This window comes from Carica papaya, chromosome 8 (assembly GCF_054855325.1).
Source record: "Carica papaya isolate Zhongbai chromosome 8, ASM5485532v1, whole genome shotgun sequence".
In the NCBI taxonomy this organism is placed as follows: domain Eukaryota; kingdom Viridiplantae; phylum Streptophyta; class Magnoliopsida; order Brassicales; family Caricaceae; genus Carica; species Carica papaya.
In genome coordinates, this window is record NC_142316.1 from 29,996,397 (window position 1) to 30,019,909 (window position 23,513).

General features: G+C 32.9%; 1 pseudogene; it reads right to left on the minus strand.

The window, feature by feature from the left end:
- Positions 1-12,018: 12,018 nt before the first annotated feature.
- On the minus strand, positions 12,019-12,796 carry LOC148252792 (secreted RxLR effector protein 161 pseudogene; annotated as a pseudogene).
- Positions 12,797-23,513: the final 10,717 nt, after the last annotated feature.

Sequence of the window (23,513 nt, forward strand, 5' to 3'; positions counted from 1 at the left end):
ATACCATGTGGACGCCTAGTCAGTGGCACGACAAATCGCTGCTCGTCGCGTGACAGACACACTAACACAGGCTCCACGCTGGCAATCCGCGTGTTAGGCCGATCGAACAACTCAGGACCATTCTCGCGCACGCGACCAACCCGGATTGATTCTTTAAATAGGCTCGATCGAACGGTCCACATGTCTCAAATCGAACGGTCAGAATGCATTCTCCAAATAGGTTCGATTAAACAGTCTCTGTTGCGCCACGTAGACCTGCACGGATGGCCCTAATTGAAGAAGAAGAGGTATTTAAACCTCTCTTACTCTATTGCCCAAAACCCTAGTTGATGCACTGGCCAAAGAAGCAAAATAGGGGTAGCTGGAGAGGAGCTCATCCATCGGAGAGACACCAACGCCACCGTGCCGGAAACTTAAAATGCGCCGATAAGCCCAAATTTCCTTCTTGTTCTTCATGTTTCTCTGCCCTTAGCCACCTAACACATTTTCAATGCAAGGTGACTAAGAAAATTCGTAAACTGCAAGGGAGAGATGATGAAGCTCACCTAAGCCGTCGCACCAGAGGACCAAAACCACCAGTAAGACCCTATTTTTTCCCTCCTCTCTTCAGAAAACATCTCCTAACCATGATTTAAGCAAATTTCCACTAAGAACTGTCCAAAAACAAATAGCAGCACTGGAGAAGGAGGACCAGGCGACGAAGTATGGCAGCACCGCCGCGCCAGAACCCCAACCCGACCCCCAATGAAAATTTTTGTCTTTTTTATCATTCCTTGCATATTTTCACGCCATTTTGATTTATATTTTAAAAAAAAAAATTACCAAAAAAACTTAAAAAAAAATCCAAGAACTGGAATCAGTCGAGAACTGTAGTAAAAAAAGCAGTGTCCTAAACACTGACTCAATATATGAATCTCTCTTTTTTTTCTGTTACGGTAAATTAAAGTTTAAACGATAATAAACAGCAGTTCTAAACCGTTTTTGTGATTCATTGATGATTAAATACAGGTTGTCAACGGAGCTAGTGAATCGATTTAGTTTTTTGTCTGTTATTAATTTTATTTTACTTATCATTCTCTATTTTCATTTATACCTTTACTTGTGAGTTCGTTTTCTTTACTTAATTATCTTTCTATTTATTTATCAATTATTTATTTCTATTTCATTAATTTATTTTGTTCTGTTGTTTTATGTTATTTTGCCCTAATTTATTCCCTTCCACTTCATCCTAATATTCTATTTTATTCTATATACGCTTTATTTTATTCATTTGACCTATTTATTTACGTGAAAAATTTCTATCTTATTTTGCCACCATGTTCCACTCTTGATTACGACTTTATCTTTATTGGTTACCAAAACATGAATTACGCACTCCTTTTTAATTTAATGAATGGTCTCATGATTGTTGATTGCTTGAATAACAGTGAAACATATATATGCATAAAATTTGGACGTGAATCGAATGCCTACCAAGTATCATGGGAAAGAGCGTATGGACTTAGTATATAGTGTGAACCCTACAGTAAATGTTATCCTCAACTGTATGGGGTTGGGAAGTCTCATATAGGTCAGAGTTAGAAAATAGTTAATTTCGCTCATACATGATGGAGTATTAAGACGGTATTAGTATGTGGTGTCTATTACCAGACGGGAGTATAGGGACGACCAATGATTTACAAGGGAAGTGTTATATACCAACGCGTAGCGGGAATCCTTATAGCCCCTCAGCGATACCGATAGTAAAAATAATAAAGGTAATATAATGAAAATGAAGATAGTAAGTAACTCTAATTTGGGTAAAATAATAAAGAACCTAAGGTTATATATATATTGAATTGCATGTTTACTATGATTCAATTATGATTCTGATTTTATCTTTGTGTATGTGTTTGGAAGACTGTTAGTAGGAGAAGGAAATGATAATATTTTCAGTAAAAATTGATAAGGTATACATTAACATTCGTGTATCATAAAAAAAATACTCGCCATCGGTTATTTTATGTTTTCTACAACTCTTTGATTTTCTGTGTCAGTGTTAAGACGTTGATATTCTTACTGAGCTAGTATAGCTCACTCATTCTTATTAATCATTTCAGATTATAACGACCAAAATCTGGATTCTGAACAACAAGAGAGTAGCTAATAATTACTTCTTCCACTTCATCAATTTCGAATAGAGGTTAATCATAACTATTATTAATGTTTTTTATATTTTGAATTCCAAAGTATTCCTATAGCCCCTATTTGGACGTTTTAAGTAAACGTATAAGGAATGTAATATTTAAGCTTTTTAACTCTTCCGTTAAATAAAAAATTTTAGTATTATTTACATTATTATTACTATCCTAAATGGTCAAAATTTCTTATAGGAGTTTGAACTTTTACATTTACTTCAATCTTACATGTGATAAATTATTTTGACCACTTATCAAAAACTTCATCCTTATCCTAAAAAAAAAAATGAAGCAAAAAGTAAGAAAAATAATGACTAGAAATAAATAACAAAAATTAGCTATATCTAACAAATAATAACCAGGTGTTATTATCTTTTAAATTTAAAAATAGACAAAAATTTCATAAATCACCCCCAGTAAAATACTAAAAGATTGGTTAACAAAGAGTTTCTTTTCGTGGTCTTCTAAATTCTCAAGAATAAATTTCATATGTATGGGTAAATAACTTTAGCGTCATATATTCTTAATTTAATTTTATAAATTTAACTATAAAGAAAATTCTCATTTGATAATTCCCAAGTTATCAAGCTGCTCACTTTTAAAATTATTTTTCTTGACAAATAATTTAATTGAGAATAATTAAATAATATGATTTAAAAATTATTAAATAATTACGACACCAATGATAATAACTATATAAAAAGTCAATAATAGCCCATGTAGGTGGTCCAACATATCTACAGCATAAACAGTTTAATGAGAATTATCACCACCTTGTTTTACATCACATTCAAGAAACTGGAAATTCAAACCTCAAGCTTCACATTCTACTTCATGATCAACTATCTGCTTCAACAATCAGAAAACAATTCAATAATAATGTTCATAATTTAAGTTTTGGTAACGGTATCCTCGAAACAACTCATGTACGAACCCAGATTTCTCAAAAACTAAAAATAAAAAAGAGAAGGTTGATTTCTCAAAAACATTTCCATGGTCCTATTATAAAAGAAGTAGTAGGCAGGAGACCAGAGTGCTGGTTGATTTCTCACTGAAGGGAGTAACAAGGCACTGTCTTCCACCACCATTGGCTGCCTGAATGGATTTAATTGAATCTTAAATAATATGGCCCCAGTTAGCATGTAGTTGACACCAATGTGAAAACTGAGAACCACATAAGGAAGAAAGTGCAAGCGCACAGGTAAACTTAGAAGATGGCCAATTACAATGGTTATGCAACCAACTACAAGATGACACGCTTCTTCACAATAATCAGAAAATACAGTTGGGATATTTATGTCCTTTATTAGCTCTTGAAATAAAAAGCAAAGTTAAGATTATTCCGGGGATTCCCAAGCAGTTTTCAAAGTAGTGAATGGAAGAATCAAGAGTGAATCCTGCATTCACATGCAAAAAAATGTGGGAGAATCTTATATACTCCAGGAATCAGATACGGACTATAGTAGGCAACCAACTTGAATAAGCAGCAATGCAGCATTTGGAGCAATCACATAGGTGAATCCTGTCTGAAAAAGGTAAGGCATTAAAAAGAGCAATTTGGTGACTAAGGAGAGGAGGACAAGAAGGAGGAGCATGTGTTAGTTGGATGACCTTCTGTATGTCTCTGTAACGGTCATGGTAAAATCCACTGTGCAGGTGCAACGGACATTAACCCAATGCCTAAGTGGCTGACATTTACAATTGAAGATTTGCAAATGCAATCTGCGCTGATGCAATGAGCAAAATTACAAATGTTGATCTTTTCGCCATCCCTGTTTATCAAGACTTAAAAACAAAGAAAAAAAAAAAAACAAGAAGTAAGAACCAATGTTGAGTACCATAAATATTATCATGAACCACTAGCTTATGTTTCATCATAATTCACTAATAGATTATGGAAATGTTCATTGTAGCAATGGGGTCAGCCTCACATATTCCTCTTAAACTTTAGGTCTTAACCTTCCATCATCAATCCAATACAATAAACTTTCATCTTTAACAATTCGATTCAGCTGCACATAGTCTTTCCACCTTTCATGACCTTCATAGCTTGCACCAATCCATCAATTGCCTCATCTGTAACATTATTAACTAGAAATCTAAAGCAATGTTATTCCTATTGCAGTACCAGTTGCAAACCCATTTACCAACTTTGGCTCAACTTTTTACTTAATACTAATGTTAACTTCAAACTGGTTAGGAAAAAAAACAAAGGAACTTCTCTATTTCTCTGCAAGATCAAGAGGAGCAGAGCAACCAATTAGAGACTTCACTCAGGATTTTTATTAAGCAGCTAGTGAGCAGAATAAAGAAATGCTGAAGAACTGATCTGATTTTATTATTTCCAGCCAGAAAATTTATACACCAAAGTTACAACCAGAAACCCACAAAATCAACAGCTAAATACCCATGATAAACATATCTTTAAAATATCTATCACTTACCTACTATCCATAAGATTAAGACAATTAATTTAAATAACTGAAAACATAAAAGAGTATGTGATTAAATAAAGAAAACATCTAACTTACTCATTTATGCATTATATTTAGCACTCTCCCATAATGCAAAAACTTATAAGACCAATCATTTGTCTAAAATATTCCAACTTTTTCAAATGAAAAGGTTTTGTAAACATATCAGCTAGTTGGTCATTTGTATTTCAATGTGCAATCTGTATGCTTCCTTTTGTCACCAATTTTCTAATAAAATGATATCGAGTTTCAATATGACTTGTGCGACTATGATAAATAGGATTTTTCGTCATAGCAATGGTAGACTAATTGTCACAATAAATCATAGTTGCCTCTTGCTTTTACTTCATGTATTCTAAAATTCTCTGCAACCACACTACCTGACTAGTTGTTGAAGTTACAGCCATGTATTCAGTTTCCGATGATGATAAAGTTGTAGATGCTTGCTTCTTTGAGCTCTAAGATATGACATTTGATTCCAAACTAAAAATATATCTTATGATACTCTTGCGATAATCAACACAATTTGTCCAATCACTATCCAAATATCCATGTAATTCAAATTACAGGTACTATAAAACAAACTATATGAAGTTGTCCATCTCAAGTACCTTAACACTCTTTTTGCTACCTCATAGTGTATCTTACTTGGTTTTTGCATAATATCTGAACAAAAAACTAGTAACTTGCAAGATGTACAGCCTAGTGTTAATGAGATAGAGTAGGTTGTCAACCAAGTTTCGATAAACATGAGCATCAACCTATTCTTCTTCATCTTCAGCACTGAATTTTTTATTAGTTGTCATTGGAGTTTTCACCATATTGCAATCTTGCAACTTAAACTTGCTAAGGAGATCATTTGATACTTATGTTGAATCATAAAAAATCTTGCATCACTTTGATATATTTCTAATCGCAAAAAATAGTTCATCAAACCCAAATCGATCATATCAAATTTTTCAATCATAATCTTTTTTAAATCAGCCAACAATGAAGGACTATTACTAGTGTAGATTAAATCATCTACATAAAGGCAAACAATAAGTACCTCATCAACTCCTCTTGCTTTCACAAACAAGATAGGTTCATTAGCGCTTCTTTAAAAACCATTATAGCTGAAATATCCATCAATTCCTGCATACTAGGCCCTTAGAGCTTGCTTAAGGCCATATAAAGCCTCTTTCAATTCGCACACCTTTGTCTCTTGTTCTTTCACAAAGACATCATCATCAAAAAAACCATTTAAAAAAGCTGATTGACATCAAATTGATAGACACTCCGCTTGTAATATGCAGCTATAGCTAAAACAACCCTTATGGTGTCAAATATTGCCACCGGTGCAAAGGTCTCTTCAAAGTCAATACCTTCACGTTGCATGTAACCAAGAGCAACCAGCCATGCTTTATATTTTTGAATTAAGACATCAGGTTTGTACTTTAATTTATAAACTCAATTCAATCCAATTACTTCTTTACCTTTAAGCAATTCAACAAGTTCTCATGTCTTGTTTCGTTATAAGGCATTTATTTCTTCATCCATATATTATCTTATCGTTTAATTTATGTGATAAAATTTTTAATTAAATTTATAAGTTTTACATCAAGATGGAGATATTGATAATGAGAGTAAAATTTTTATGGTTTAATTTAAAATATTCTTAATCGTTTAATCATCAAAATGTGACATTAATGATCCAATAAAACTAATATATATGTGATAGTCTTTATAAGATAAAAATTAGTTAATTTTATTAAGTAAATCACATATATAGATGATGCATATGGAGATGTGATCATTGAACCAATCCAATTGAAAATTTCTAATGGTTAATATTATATTAAACTATCAATAGAGTATTCACTTATTTTTATAAGATGTAAGAATTTTCTTAAACTTAGTATTATCGTAGTAATTGACAAATTTTTTATTATACTTTTATTCTGAACACTTATGATCATAGAACTGTAGTTGAAAAGAATGTGTGATTAAATACTTGTAGAATTAATGATTGATCAAGACGGAATCTGTCAACTTTGGTAATAAGTTTGAACTCTATGTTGTCATTTATTATAACAACTAAATTAAAATCTTTGTTAGGACAATTGAATGAAATAAAAAAATAGTTTCTTATGTCATTCATTAGTCAATTATAATTGACATGTAACATATTTGATTGCATATTGAGATTTGACAGTTAAACTATATTTTAGGATTAATTCGGAGTAATAATGACAGAAAAAAATATTAAATATTTTTTTAATATGTTTTTAAGAATAATTATACATTATACATTTCATGATATTCGGTCGTTGAGAAGTGTTGCTAGACGTCAAGCTTAATTAATAAATTAGTTTGACCAATTTGCTATCGGTTTAGTGTTTTAGACGTCAACATTAATTAGTAAATTAGTTCGACCAATTTGCTATCAGTTTAGTGTTGAATCTATGAGATCGCACACTAACAAGTGTTCTAACTTTTGCTAAATAAATTAATTATTTTAATAATTTGATAATTAAATTAAAGAATTTTATTTAATCAAATAAATAAAAATTTTTATCTAAATAGAATATTATTATAGCATTGAGAATATAATTAATATTGAAGATAAATTAAATTTTTGAAATAGAAAATTAATATTTATATTTTTGAGTTATTATATTATTAATATAATAATATAATATCTGTGATTATTATAATAATTGAGATTATTATAAAATTTAATTTGAAATTAAATTAATTTATAAAATGATTTTATTAAATAATAATAATTTAAAAAAGCAAACAAATACATATGATATATATATATGTAAGTATTTGAGTATTAAAAAGAAAAAGAAAAAAACAAAGGTGGATGATTCCAAATAAATTTGGATGTCTACAGTGAGAGTCCAAAAGGGTGGAGAGGTGAGTTGAAAAATTACCCCCACACTAAAAACAAATTGGAGAATTTTTTTATTAAGATTTTGTGAGAAAATTTTAACACATTATTCAATTTGTTCGTGCGTTCTATTGATTAAAAAATTGAATAGCAAATGTAGGTTTTGGTGTGAATAAGCATATAATATTCGTATTTTTGAATAATTTTAATTCGAGAACCTGCTATCAGATATGTTTTAAATTTAATTTTTAACCTACAATATAATTTTTTAAGCACAAATAAATCATATTGAATTATTTTTTGTCTTTCGCTGCGTGTTATGCACATATAACAATCCAGCAGCTAGGTTTTTGAATTTGTGTAATTTGGAAACATTCAATTTTTTGATAAATCTCATTCAAAGATTTTCACTTCCTTAGAGGTGTATCACTTGAGCTTGAACTTAAAGATGCATTTGTTGACGGCCTGGTTGGGCTAAATGGATTAGAAGGGTTTGAATCATTACCATTACTATTCATCAGAGTTGCTGGAGTATTACATACATCATCACCAGCTTTAAATAATTCTCGACAACTCTTTTTCTCATGCCAACTTCATTGATTTTTCTCGTCAAGTATAGCATCACGACTAGTAATTAACTTCTTAGTGATAGGATCATAAAAATGGTACCCTTTTGTTTTATCGCTATAACCCACAAATATGCATTTGACACTATTTTCATCAAATTTGTGCCTTCTTTTGAAAAGGAAAATGAACATAAGAAATACAACCAAATACTTTGAAGTTGGTTACCTTTGGCTTCCATCCATTCTAAGCTTCAAAAGGTGTTTGATTTTGCAAGGCTAATGTAGGGCTCCGATTGAGAAAATAAGCAGTTGCGTGAACAGCTTCTGCACAAAAACATCTTGGAAGAGCTTTTGCACTTGGCATGCACTTTGCCATCTCCACTAGACTTTTATTCTTTCGCTCCGCCACACTATTTTGTTGAGATGTGTAACTAGCTGTCAATTGACTTTTGATGCCACAATATTTACAAAAATTATTAAACTCAATTGAAATAAATTCACCTCCCCGATCAGTTTTAAAAATCTTTAAAGTGTTCTCACTATGCTTCTCAACATAATTTTTAAATTTTTTAAAGATAGGCAAGGTGGCAGACTTTTCTTTTATAAAATAAATTCAAGTCATTCTGCTGTAATCATCAATAAACACGATAGAGTATGAGCTATTATTTAGAGAGGAAATTCTCATAGGCCCGCACAAATCGGCATGAACTAACTCAATAGGCTTCAATGTTCTCCTTGCCAATCTTTTTGGAAATGCATCTTGATGTTGTTTTCCAAACATACAACTTTCACATAAGTCATTCATATGTTGAATCATAGTCAAATCATCCACCAAAGATTGATTAGACAAAGATTTCAAGCTGTTAAAGTTTAAATTCCCATACATGTGGTATCATAACCAATCATTATCATCCAAGGAGACTGTAAGTGCTTGATCTTTACACTTTAAAGAGAGAGGAAACATATTGTTATCAGCTATAGGCATCTTGAACGGCAAATGTTTCTTAATTTTATCAGGAAAAAACAGCACATGTCATATACCAAAAACAAGTGCATATCCTTCTCTTAGAAATTGCCTCACACTCAACAAGTTTGAATCCAAATCAGGTACATAAAGACTATCTTTAATGCAGCTAAAATGATGAAAATTTACCTTGACAATCCCTTTTCCACATGATTCACGAACCATACCATCTTCCATCTTCACACGCTTCTTGATTGTTTTATCTAAGCTGATGAAAACATTCAAATCTGCTACCATATGATTACTGCAGCCGTTGTCCACATACCAAATATGTGACAAACATTTACTTCGAGCAACATAAACCATAAACAAGCTTTCGGTCTCATATTTTTTTTCCTTCCCTTCTGTAAATTTTGCTTGTTCAGCTTTAAGTTGATAAAATCTTGCAATATGACCAATTTTCTTACAATAAAGACATTGTGGCTTCTTATTTTGAGCTCCACCATTGTTCTTGGTATCTTGGCTACGATTATAGCTTCCACGACCACCACCTCGATCACATTTACCTCCTCTTTGTCCATGGCCAGCATTGCCTCCTCACCCTTGTTTACTACTTGACTCATTAGGATTTTTAAAAAAATGTATCTTTGTGTGAAACGCATTTTCAGCATTACACTCTTCACGCTTGTTCAGCCTATCTTCATGAGATTGTAATAAACCAAGCAATTCATAAGTTGTTAGTTAACTCAAATCTTCGGATTCTTCTAGGGCAGCCGCTATGCAATCATATTTTTTTGGAAGACTTCACAGCAGTTTCTCAACAACCTTTTGCTCCGATCATTGATCATCATATTTACGTATCTAGTTAACAACCTCCAATATTTTAGAAAAATAAGCCTCCATAGTGTCACCACTCTCCATAGAGAACTCTTCAAATTGTCTTATAAGTATTTGCAATTTGATAAATTGAACCTTAGCAGTCCCCCTATAGGCCATTTGTAGTGCATTCCATGCATCTCGTGACTTTGCTGCAGCTGTAATTCGTGAAAAGATGTTGTCATCAACTGCTTGGTGAATAAAAAAGAGAGTTTTAGCATCTTTCTTCTTAGATTCTTTAATAACTTCAGCTGAAACACCTGCTTCATTTTAGTCATTCTCAACCAGCTCCCACAAGTCCTGAGAAATGAAGAGAGTCTTCATTTTTATGCTCCATAATTCATAATCATTTCCTTTAAACAATGGAATTGTTTGCCATCTCCTAAATAAACCAGCTCTGATACCAGATGTTAACTTTAAACTGGTTAGGGAAAAAACAAAGGAACTTTTCTACTTGACTGCAAGATCAAGAGAAGCAGAGCAACCAATTAGAGACTTCACTCAGGATTTTCATCAAGCAGGTAGTGAGCAGAATAAAGAAATGCTGAAGAACTAATCTGATTTTATTATTTCTAGCCAGCAAATTTATACACTAAAGTTACAACCAGAAACCCACAAAATTAGCAGCTAAATACTCATGATAAATATATCTCTAAAATATCTACCACTTACCCACTATCCATAAGATTAGGACAATTCATTTAGATAACTGAAAACATAAAAGAGTATGTGATTAAATAAAGAAAACATGTGACTTATTCATTTCTGCTCTATATTTAACAACTAAATCTAACTTTCCATGGCTGTCTATGGCATAGGTTGACCTGCAGCATTTATTAGAGTATGTCCCCAACTCGGTAACTCAAAACATAACCAGGAGAAAAAATAAGCTGATTCATCAAGTAAAATGTTGAAGCACAAAAACCAAAGATTCTATAACACCACAGATAGTAACTTTCTTCCTGGATAAGAAAGAAAAAAACATAAAATTGGATACTATGAATAATAAAGAAATTTGAGCATTCAGAGATAAAATGTCAACAAACTCACCCCTAAATACAATGAAAATTAAAAAACTAAACATCTTAATAGAGCTTGACAAAAATAATGTCCACTTGATCAATTAAATGCACTTGAAACAAAATATATGTTGTAAATGTTTTCATCGGGAAAGCTTATGGTAGGCGTTTTAAGGAAAAAGTGATGGATTGTAATATTAGCATAACACACAGCGAAAGATAAAAATAATCTAATCTAATCTATTTGTGCTTGAAAATTATATTACAGGTCAAAAACCAAATTTAAAACATATCTGATAGCGAGTTCTTAAATTAAAATTGTTTGAAAATAAGAATACTCTATGCGTATTCACACCGAAACTAATCTTTACTATTCAACTTTTTTATTAACGAAACCCACAGACAAATTGATGTGTTAAAATTTTCTCACAAAACGTATTGGTGTGCGGCCACCTTTTCTAATTCTCCTCTCCACACCTTTTCAAAACCTCTACACCCATGTGTATATATATATATCATATACATATATATAGGTGACATGGACGGAGGAGTTGCTTTTGGACTCTTCCTGTAGACTTCTAAATTTATTTGGATTCATCCAACTTTTTTTTTTTAACACCTAAATATTTACATATATATCCCATATATATATATATATATATGTCTATCCTTTTTAATTATTATTCTTTAATAAAATAATTTTATAAACCAATTTAATTTTAAATTAAATTTTACAATAATCTCAATTATTATAATAATTACATATATTATATCATTACACTAATAATATAATAATCAAACTATAAATATTAATTTTTTATTTCAAAAATAGAAAAATTCAATTTATCTTAAATATTAATTATATTTTCGATGCTAGCGAAAAATATAATAATATTCCATTTAGACTAAAAATTTTATTTATTTGATTAAATTAAATTTTTTAATTTAATTCTTAAATAATTAAAATAATTAATTTATTCAGCAAAAGTCAAAACACTTGTTAGCATGCGATCCCATAGGTTCAACACTAAACTGATAGTAAATTAGTCAAACTAATTTACTAATTAAGGTTGGCATCTAGCAGCATTCCTCAACAACCGAATAGGCTTGTCAAACTCCTTTGCACCAAGAGCCTTAATGAACGGGTCAACTGCATTATCTTTTCCATCAACCTTTTGAATTTTAACGTCCCCACGTTCAATAATTTCTCTAATCAAGTGGTACCTATGCAGAATATGTTTGGACTTTTGATGCGATCTCAGCTCTTTTGCTTGAGTGATCACTCCAGTATTGTCACACAATAATGGAACTGGACCTTCTATTGAAGAAACCACACCAAGTTCAGTTAAGAACTTCTTCATCTAAACAGCTTCCTTAGCAGGTCCACTTGTCGCTATATATTCTGCTTCGGTCACTGAATCAGCTACCGTAGCTTATTTGGAATTTTTCTAACTCATTACACCACCATTTAAGATGAACACATAACCAGATATAGATTTGTTATCATCTTTATCTGAAATAAAACTTGCATTGGTATAACTTTCTAATTTTAACTCAGATTCTCCATAGATGAGGAATTGGTCTTTAGTTCTTCTCAAGTACTTAAAGATGGTCTTTACCACTTTCCAATGTTCCTCACCAGGATTTACTTGATATCGACTAGTCACTCCTAGTGCATAAGCCACATCTGGATGTGTACATATCATGGTATACATGATAGCTCCCACTGCATTAGCATACGAGACTCTACCCATTTTTTTCTCTCTCTTCAGAGGTCTTAGGGCAATTCTCTCTACTTAAAGTGATTCCAGTGCCTATCGGTAGATAGGCCTTTTTAGAATTTTTTATATTAAACCTCTTCAAAATAGTACCAATGTACATAAACTGGGAAAGTCCAAGTAACTTTTTATATTTATCTCTATAAATCTTTATTCCCAATATATAAGTTGTTTCTCCCAAGTCTTTAATGGAGAACTGTTCAGATAGCCAAATCTTTATATTTTGTAATGTTGGTTTGTCATTCTCAATTAATAATATATCATCTACATACAACACTAAGAAAATAATCGTACTCCCACTAGCCCTTTTGTACACACAAGGTTCCTCTTCGCATCTAACAAAATTGAACTTTTCAATTATTTTGTTAAAACGAATATTCCAACTCTGAGATGCTTGCTTTAATCCATAAATAGATCTTTGTAGCTTACAGACTTTATCATGATCAGATGGGGATATGAAACCTTTGAGTTATGTAATATACACATTCTCTTCCAACTCACCATTTAGGAAAGTTGTTTTCACATCCATTTGCCATATCTCATAATCATAGTATGCAACTACGGCAAGTAGAATCCAAATTGATTTAAGCATTGCTACAGGAGAAAATGTTTCGTCATAATCGATTCTCTCTTTTTGACGATACCCCTTAGCAACAAGACGGGCTTTATAAGTCTTCACCTTTCTGTCTGCTCCAATCTTTTTTTTAAAAATCCATCTACAACTAATAAACTTTATATCCTTTGAAGTTTCAACAAAAGTCCAAACTTTTTTAAAATTCATGGATTCTAGTTAAGATTCCATGGCCTTTATCCATTTCTCATAATCAAAACCTTGTATAACCTTTTCATAGGTCTTGGGATCATCATCATGATTAACCTCATTTGTTACATCATCTTACACTAAAAGATTTAACCTATCTGGTGCACGATGTTGTCTACCAGACCTTCTAAGAGGTTCGTGTACAACTTGCTCACTTTGTACTAGATTAGCTTGCTGTTCAATCTAATTTTAAACAGGTTCATTAACTAGTCCTTGAACAACGCTTGTTTCTTCAACCTCAACCATTGGAGATGACAACTTCCTTGTCATCTTCAAAATATCTAGTAAAGGTTGCTCAACTTACTTCTCATGATCTTCTTTTTGTATTGATTCATTAGTTTCTTGAACTTCATCAAGTTCAATTCTTTCACCATAATTTCCTTCAAAAAGAAATTCCCTTTCCAAAAAGGTTGCTGCCCCAGCCACAAACACTTTATGGTCAGATGGATGATAGAAATAATTTCACATTGTTTCTTTAGGATATCTAATGAATCTGCACTTATCAGATCTTGAGTCAAACTTATCAATTTGTAATCTCTTAACATAAGCTGGACAACTCCAAACTTTAATGTGCTTAAGGCTCGATTTTCGTCCTTTTCATATCTCATATGGTATTGTAGAGACTGATTTAGTAGGTACTTTATTTAACAAATATGCTGCAGTTTCTAAAGCATATCCCCATAAATTAATTGGAAGATCTGTAAACCCCATCATTAATCTCACCATATTTAATAAGGTTCGATTTCTTCTTTCGGACACACCATTGTGTTGTGGTGTTCCAGGAGGGATCCATTGTGGGATAATCTCATTCTCTTTGAGATATCTAGTAAAATCATCACTGAGATATTCTCCTCCTCTATCAAACCTTAGCACTTTAATACATTTGTTAGTCTGTTTCTCAACTTCACTATGGAATCTTTTGAACATTTCAAAATATTCATATTTATATTTCATAAGATACACAAATTCATATCTTGACATATCATCAGTGAATGTGATAAAGTAAGAATATCATCTTCTAGCTTGAGTTTTCATAGGGCCACAAACATCAGTATGAATTAGTCCCAATAATTCAAAAGCTCTTTCTCCACTTCCAACAAATGGAGATTTGGTCAATTTTCCTTTTAGATAAGATTTACAAGTTAGATATGATTCATAATCATATTTGTTAAGATAACCTTCTTTGAACAACTTGCTTATTCTTTTCTCTCCAATATGACCAAGCTTACAATGCCAAAGATATGTATAATTTACTCAATCATCTCTTTTTCTTTTAAGACTAAAAACATACAAAACTGAGTTTTCATTCATACCAGGTAAGACGTAAATACCATATTGGAGATAACCATTTGCATATAAATCATCACCATGATAAATAGAACAAACTCCATTATTCAAAATAATATAAAAACTATGTCGGTCCAAAAAAGATATTGAAATTATGTTCGAAACAAATTTAGGAACATAATAACAATCCTCCAACAAAACTTTCTTCTTTTCAGATGCAATTTGATTCCCATAATCAATCAACATATTGAGCATCTCATAAAGATCACAATTCATTTTATTCATGTTAAAATTAATAATAAATTGTGAAAAGGACTCAGGTAGTAACTGCAAGATTAAATCTTGAAAAAGTTCTTTTCCCAGTGTGCACCCTAATTTTTGAAGTTCTTCAATAAGATCAATCACGTTCAAAACATAAGGCCCAACTGGAGAGTTAGTAGTCAACTTGGATCCAAACAAAGACTTAGATAACTGGTATCTAGCTATCCTATTTTGTGCACCATACATCTTCTTAAGATAATCAATGATTGCACAAGGATCCATATCCTCATGTTTCCTCTGGAGTTCAGAACTCATAGAAGTAAGAATAATTCATTTGGCAGTAAGACAGTCTGTCAAGTATTTCTGAAAATCTTTGACTGCCTCAGTATCATCTTCTCTAGCAGGCTTATCGATCATGTCAATAAGGTTTTCATGCATGAGAACAATTCTCAGATTTCGGTACCAATAATCAAAATTTGGTCTAACCAATTTGTTGGCATCAATTATGTCACGCAGTGATATAACAGACATATTGAGAAATCTGTAACTAAGAAAAGAACATACAATAATGTAAGAATACATTTACATATATCATAAAGAAATTAACTTTTATCTAAATGACATTTCCACCAAATAAATCAAACAATTTCAAGAAATCTGTATTTCAATTTAATGGAATAAAGAAATTCTCTAATAATATGAATGAGCTCATTGATAGTCAAGTCGATTCTCACACAAATTTTAAAAGTATGTACTGTTACCAATTGTATCTTTATACAACTTCCATAAACTACTCTATATCAAATAGTCTCATGGTTGTCAAGTCGTTCCTATTAGTATAGTTGAATTCAACCATCATAACGATAAATGTAAGGACTAGAAAGTAGAAAGAATAGAAAGAAAAAATAATAATAATAATAATGATAAAAACGACGTCGTTTTAGAGAGGGGAAAAACGACGTCGTTTTGAAAGAAAGAAAAACGACGTCGTTTTGGGATGTAGGAAAACGACGTCGTTTTGGGGTAGGCTGGCAGAGTATAAAAGGAGGTCGGGAAAGGGAGAAGGAAAAAGGAGAAAAGAAAAAAAAAAGAGAAAAAGAGAAAAGAAGGGAAGGAGGACAGCGGAGACGAAGAAGAAGAGGAAAGTTCCAGAAGGAGAGAGGAGAGAGTCGGGGCGGAGGGGAGCGAGAAGGGAGAGGGAAGGAGACCGTGGACGGACGACGCGACCGGCAGGAAGAAGGAAGATGGAAACGGGAGGTACGGTGAAAATTTGAGCTGTTTGGTGTGGTGTGTGTGTGTAGAGAATTTTGTTGCAGGTTGCGGCGTCGGCAATGGCGCGACGGAGTGGAGCAGTGAAGGTAGGCCGTAAGCGTGGGGTTGTCCCGCGCGCTCACGGAGGTGATCGGGGAAGGAATGGAAAGTATGGCGGTGTTGGAGGCGTGTGGGGAGCCGTGGGGAAGGATGGGGGTGGTGCGGGTAGAACAGAGTGAGGAGGATGTGAGAGAACAATCTAGGGGGCGCGGGTGGGATAAAAACTCGAGAGGACAGAAGAGGTGTGTGCGTGGGTGGGGATGTGGAGGGAGCCGCTAATAGGCGGTGATGTGTTTCCCCGAAATGCACGGTGGTGAGGGCGTGTATGTGGCGTGAAACGGTGCAAGCTGAGAGGTTAATCGCCCTAGGTAGGCAAAAGTGTATAGGAACCGGGAGGAGGCAGGAGGATGGGGGAGGTAGCGGGTAGGGGGCAGTGGGAGAGGGAAGGGAGCTGGAAGGTACGGCAGAGGGGACTAGGAAACAGGATTTGAGGGGGATTGGATGGGAGAAGAGGAGTAATGTGGTCAGTAGGAGTTAGCAAGTTAGAACGCTTGGGACTAGCATGGTATAAGGGGAGATGGGAGCATGCGGTTTGGGAGGGGAGATTTGGAGGCTGTTGGTAGGGGCGGGTTGAGTTGCCGATGTTGGTGGAGCAGGGAGGGGATATGTATGTGAGTGTGGCCTAGCAAGGCCGAGAGGGGTAGAAGGGTGCATGAGTCACGGATGGTGGTGACGGGAGGTGGAAATGTTTGTGTGTGTGCGTGGCCCAACGAGGTCGAGAGATGGAGGAGTGAGTATGAGTCGCCGATGTTGGTGACGCGAAACGATGGTATTTGTGTGTGTGTGTGGCCTCTTTAGGTCGAGAGGTGGAGGAGTGAGTATGAATCGCCGATGTTGGTGACGCGAGACGATGGTATTTGTGTGTGTGTGTGGCCTCTTTAGGTCGAGAGGTGGAGGAGTGAGTGTGAGTCGCCGATGTTGGTGACGCGGAATAATGGTGTGTGGGTGTGTGCGTGGCCTATTAGGTCGAGAGGTGGAGATATGGGTATGAGTCGCCGATATTGGTGACGTGGAATGAAGGTGGTTGTGTGTGTGTGTATGGCCTCGTGAGGTCGGGAGATGGGGGAAGAGTGTATGAGTCGCCGATGTTGGTGACGGGAGTTAATGGATGATTGTTGGGTGGGTGGGGTTGTTTGGCCGTGCTATTTCCTTGGAATAGGACCTTGATAATTAGTGTAGGGAGAGGGTTATGAGTTGTTTGGGGTTGGGTAGGATAAATGCATATAGACATTTCTGGAAATTCTTGTCACTGCATATTACACTTACAACTTGATTTTTATCGTATTGAGTTATGTGAACTCACTTCTCATCATTCACATGTGGAGTAAGGACGGAATTGGGATCCGAGCGGCTGGTAACGGAGCCCCGTCGGTAGTGCCATAGGGCACAAGATTTGTTTGTGATTTAAAGTAGTTTGAAAGGATGGTTTAGTCTGGATATTGAATATCTAGGAATGTTTGATATTGTATTACTATGTGTTGTAGAGGTGGAGATGTATGTACAATTGATTTGGAACATGGAAGGTGGACAAATTTCTCTTGTGCATGGTTGGAATAATATGGATTTCGGTATTGTGTTGTATGAGTGTTTTATCGTACACCGTTAAGAAAAAAAAATCGGGGTGTTACAATAAATAATTAATAAAATTTCATATTTCACAGATAGTCCAAGTAATTGATATAAAATTGAAATAATTATTTTTACACGTGCATCTTATGCAATAAATAATTTTATTTTATTTTTAAACTACAAATCTCTTAGTTGTCAGACCGTTCTTTGTAAACAAAAATAAATAAATTTATTTATTTTGATAGTAAGTCATATATTTTATTATCATGAACTCAATTTTAAATTACATAATATAATTATCAAAATAATTTTAAAAATATAATGATCAAATCATTAATATAAAATTAATCTTGTTTAAATTATCTACATATAATTAGTCCTAATAAATTTACATCATATGTAATATTTAATTCAAAATTACACAAAAATCAAACATATATGTAATAATTAAAAATTAAATATGATATATATTTACGATTAAAAATTTCAAAAATTATTGTAAATATATAGACAAAATATTTAAAAATAATAATTTTTCTGACTCACACATTACATACACATATACATATCTATATATATGTCATATATATATATATATATATTGGTGCAGTGGTTACATCCCCTGCCCAATTTTTCTTCATTATATATATACATATCATATACATATATATATTTGGTGCCGGAGTACAGCAACTGGCAGAAAAAAAAATTTATGGATGTATATATCTCATATATATATATATTGTATTTACCGTAATTTTCTAGCAGCTACATTAATTTTCCAATAGCTTAAATATAAATCCATTTTTTTTATTAATTCATCATATGAATAAAATAAAACATAAAATAAAAATAATCAAATAATAATTCACATATTTTAACTCTTCAAATATTTAAAATCTAATATCAAAAATTAAAATTTAGCAATATAATTTAAACAGAAAAATTCATGACTATGATATTACTGATGAATTGTAATATGTGCATAATACACACAACGGAAGATAAAAATAATTTAATCTGATCTACTAGTACTTAAAAATTATATTGTATGTCAAAAATTAAATCTAAAATATATTTGGAAGTGAATTTTTAAATTAAAATTATTCAAAAATACAAACACTCTATGAGTATCCACACTGAAACTAACATTTATTGTTCAATTTTTTTATTAATAGAACGTGCAGAAAAATTGATATGTTAAAATTTTCTCAAAAAATTCTCTAATTTTTCTTTTTTAGTCCTTCTCTCCATACCTTGTCAAAACCTCTACACTTATATATATATATATATATATATATATATATCATATACATATATATAGGTGACATGAGTGGAGGAGTTGTAATGGCCCCAGAAATTAAAAGAATCGTATATATAAAAATTCTAAGTGTGAAAGCGAAATAAAATATTATGTTTAATATCCCTTACACAATAACCAAAACTTATTAAATGTATGAAAGAATAAGTTAACTAAAATAAATACTATAAATGAATACTATAAGGAAAACTTTAAAATCTTTTAGGCATCTACTGGCTGTCTTCCTGACCAACGGGCTCGGGAACCAAATCTTCCTGATCTGAAATGGTTAAGTAAGAAATGAACTACACTAACCCAATAAAGATGTCATATTATCTCACTATCACAGAAGTAAAGGTTGGTAGAAAACAAAAACGATTAATGGAGCATAATTTATAACAATTTCATTTATCAATAATAAAACCTTTTTACTGTCCACTTACCTCGGTGAGATTCATGAAAACAACTTATGAAAACAATAATATTATAATATCATGAAATCATACGCACTCTATAACATAACACATGTCATACTTTTAATATCTCAATCATCAGACAACAAATTTTCTCTTTTACCAGTCTACCAGTATCTATAGGGATCCATAGGGGTTCCCGCCACACGTGAACCATTCATGTTAACAACTTGATTCCAAGGTCGTCCCCATACCCTGTCCGGTATGGACGCCAAAACAATAAACCTCAATACCCCGTCCGGTATGAGAGTGAAGCGGGCCGTCCCCATACCCCGTCCAGTATGAGCGCCAAATATTTAAAGTCTCTATACCCCGTCCGGTATGAGAGACAACGTTCCCGGTAGGGTCCCCTATAGACCCGGTCCGTCCACCATCTCCTAGGATGTCTAGTGAGGCTGTTAACCTATCCATTTATCAACTCAATCTCATTCTTATTTGCTCTTAGTCTCAATTATCCAATCAAACATGAATACGTAAACTAATAACGAACACCAAATAAGGCGAACATAATATCGGGTCCACAATAATCAAACCATAATAAATTAAACAGTGAATCATGCTTACGAAGCCACAGAATAAACAAATCAGATACTACACTGTATTTATATTGTAAAATAAATCAAACAGGAACTGACCAAAAAATATATCAGATTTCAGGCTCCATTAGCAACCTTAATTAATTATACATATCCACGAATTCATAAAATACCGTTTTATCATTTATTAGACTTTAATGTCGTGATAAGATATAGGGTGAGAGATCCTTACTTGATTCGAAGTCTAAAATCGATTTTTCACTGTGCCTACGGGTAGTCCCTAGATTTTCTGAATTTTTTTTTCGAAAACTGAAACACACTTTCGGTACCTGTACATGTCCCCAAAAACTCCAAATCAGACCCAGGGCCTCCTCGGCCAATTTTAAAATTCTGGCACGACGGCTCCGCCGTGCTCCGGCGACGCCGCCGTCGCCAACGGCGGCGTTCCGCCTCAAGTTGGCTATTTTCGGCTATTTTTGACCGAATTTAGCCAAACTAGCACCAGTTCCTGCGGGAAAACACACGTAAGGCCCTCGGTGGGCCGAAAAATTAAAAAAACTGAGACTTACCGGCGGCAGAGCTCTCGGGTGCGGCGACTCCTCCGGCGCGAGTCGCGATTTGATGTTTTTGCTCCGGTTAACCTGTAGAGGAAAGGATGGTGGTCACAGTGGTATAAAAATTACATCGAACGGGATCGGGAAGGGCCTCATCGAAGGCAAAAATTGAGAAAACCCGTGGTGGCGCCGTTGGGCTTCGACGGCGTTTTTCGGCCAATTAGCTGGTGGTTTGGCTCCGATTTGGCCACAGGGGGGTTCAGCATTAAAATCCGAGCCAATGGGAGAAATTCTACCTCGTTTGGTGGCTGAAAAGCGCTCCGGTGTGGCGGCGGTCGATTCCTCCGGTGGCTGGGCTATCTTCTCCGGCGATGGCTCTGGCAGCTAGGGTTTGGGGTTGGGTGTGGATGATATTATTTATAACCTTTCTCTTTTAATCTGAGCCGTCCATCACGATTTAATCTACACCGTCCGATCGCGATTAAATTAGAAATGAATCTGGGCCATCTATCACGATGTGATCTAGGCTGTCCGTGCGTGATTCAATCTGGGCTGTTCGCACGCGTGCAATCTGGGCCGTCTGTGTGCACGGGAACGGATTTCAGCCGTCCGATCATGCGCACGCGGATCGCCCCCGTGGCCCGTTCTACGTGGCCTTCCCGCATCAGCGTCTCTGCCACGCAGCGTGTCTTGGTTAGCCGAAGCTGCTGACCGAGCTGCTGATGTGGTTGCTGACGTGGCGTAATTTTTTTAAATTGTATTTCGATCCCCAGTTTCTAATTTTCTTTTCAAAAACACACCCAGAATCTGAATTTTCACCCATTTTTCTCAAAATTATTTTCAATTAAACCCCAAAAATAATTTTACCCATTATTATTATTATTATTTCCATTAAATTAAATTAAACTAAATTAAAATAATTATATTATTACTTAAATAAATCAATTAAAAAATTAAAATAAAATAAAATTATAATAATTCCAATAATAATAATAATAATAATAAAATTAGGGTGTTACAGGAGTTGCTTTTGGAGATACAAATTTATTTGGATTCATCCAACCTTTTGGTTTTTTTTAACACCTAAATATTTACATATATATCTCATATATATATATATATATATATATATATATATGTTTATCCTTTCTAATTATTATTATTTAATAAAATAATTTTATAAACTAATTTAATTTTAAATTAAATTTTACAATAATTTCAATTATTATAATAACCACACATATTATATTATTACACTAATAATATAATAACCAAAATATAAATATTAATTTTTTATTTTAAAAATAAAAAAATTCAATTTATCTTAAATATTAATTATATTCTCAGTATCAATAAAAAATATAATAATATTCTATTTAGACAAAAAAAATTATTTATTTAATTAAATTACATCCTTTAATTTAATTCTCAAATAATTAAAATAATTAATCTATTTAACAAAAGTCAGAACACTTATTAGCATGCGACCCAATAGATTCAACACTAAACCGATAGCAAATTAGTCAAACTAATTTGTTAATTAAGGTTGGCATCTAATAGCACTCCTCAATAACTGAATAGTATTAAATGCACAATTACTTTCAAGAACCTGTTAAAGAAATATGTAATACTTCCTTCCGTCATTATTGCTCTAGGTTAATCTTAGGATATGGTTTAACCGTCAAATCCCAATAGGTAACCAACTATATTTTATGTTAATTATAATTAACTAATAAATGATATAAAAAACTTTTTTCTTTCTTTATTCAACTGTTCTGCCCAAGATTTTAATTTAGTTATTATAATAAATGACAACATAGAGCTTAAACTTATTACCCAAGTTGACAGATTTCGTCTTGGCCAATCATTAATTCTACAAGTATTTAATCACACTCAATATCCTTTCAACTACAGTTCTATGACCATAGGTATTCAGAATCAAAGTATAATAAATGATTTATTAATTACTATGATGATCTCAGGTTTAAGAAAATTTTTACATCTCATCAAAATAAGATAATATTTTATTGACATTTTAAGGTAATATTAACCAATAGAAATTCTCAATTAGGTCGATTCAATTATCATATCTCCATATGCATTATCTATATATGTGATTTAGTTAATGAGATCAACTAATTTTTATCTTATACAAACTATCACATATATATTAGTTTTACCGGATCATTAATGTCTCACTTTGATGATCCAACGATTAAGAACATTTTAAATTAAATCATAAAAATTTTTACTCTCATTATCAAGATTCTCATTTTGATGTAAAACCTATAAATTTAATTAAGAATTTAAATTAAACGATATGACAATAAAATATTATTGTCATATATTAAAATAAATTGTCAAATAATAATGTATTCAATATATTACACGAATAATTGAATCGTGGGCATAACACTTATATCCCCAACAAAAAATTTCATAAAATGTAACTTGGGGGAGAGTTTCTAATTAGAAATATTTCATAATGTAGGACTTTTATTTTCAGTAGTTGTTTCCTTTTTAAGTTTCCTAATAGGTTATGTAACCTCTATTTAAAGAGATTTTACTCTATCAATAAAATAAGTTAGAATTTATATTTGAAAAGGTGGG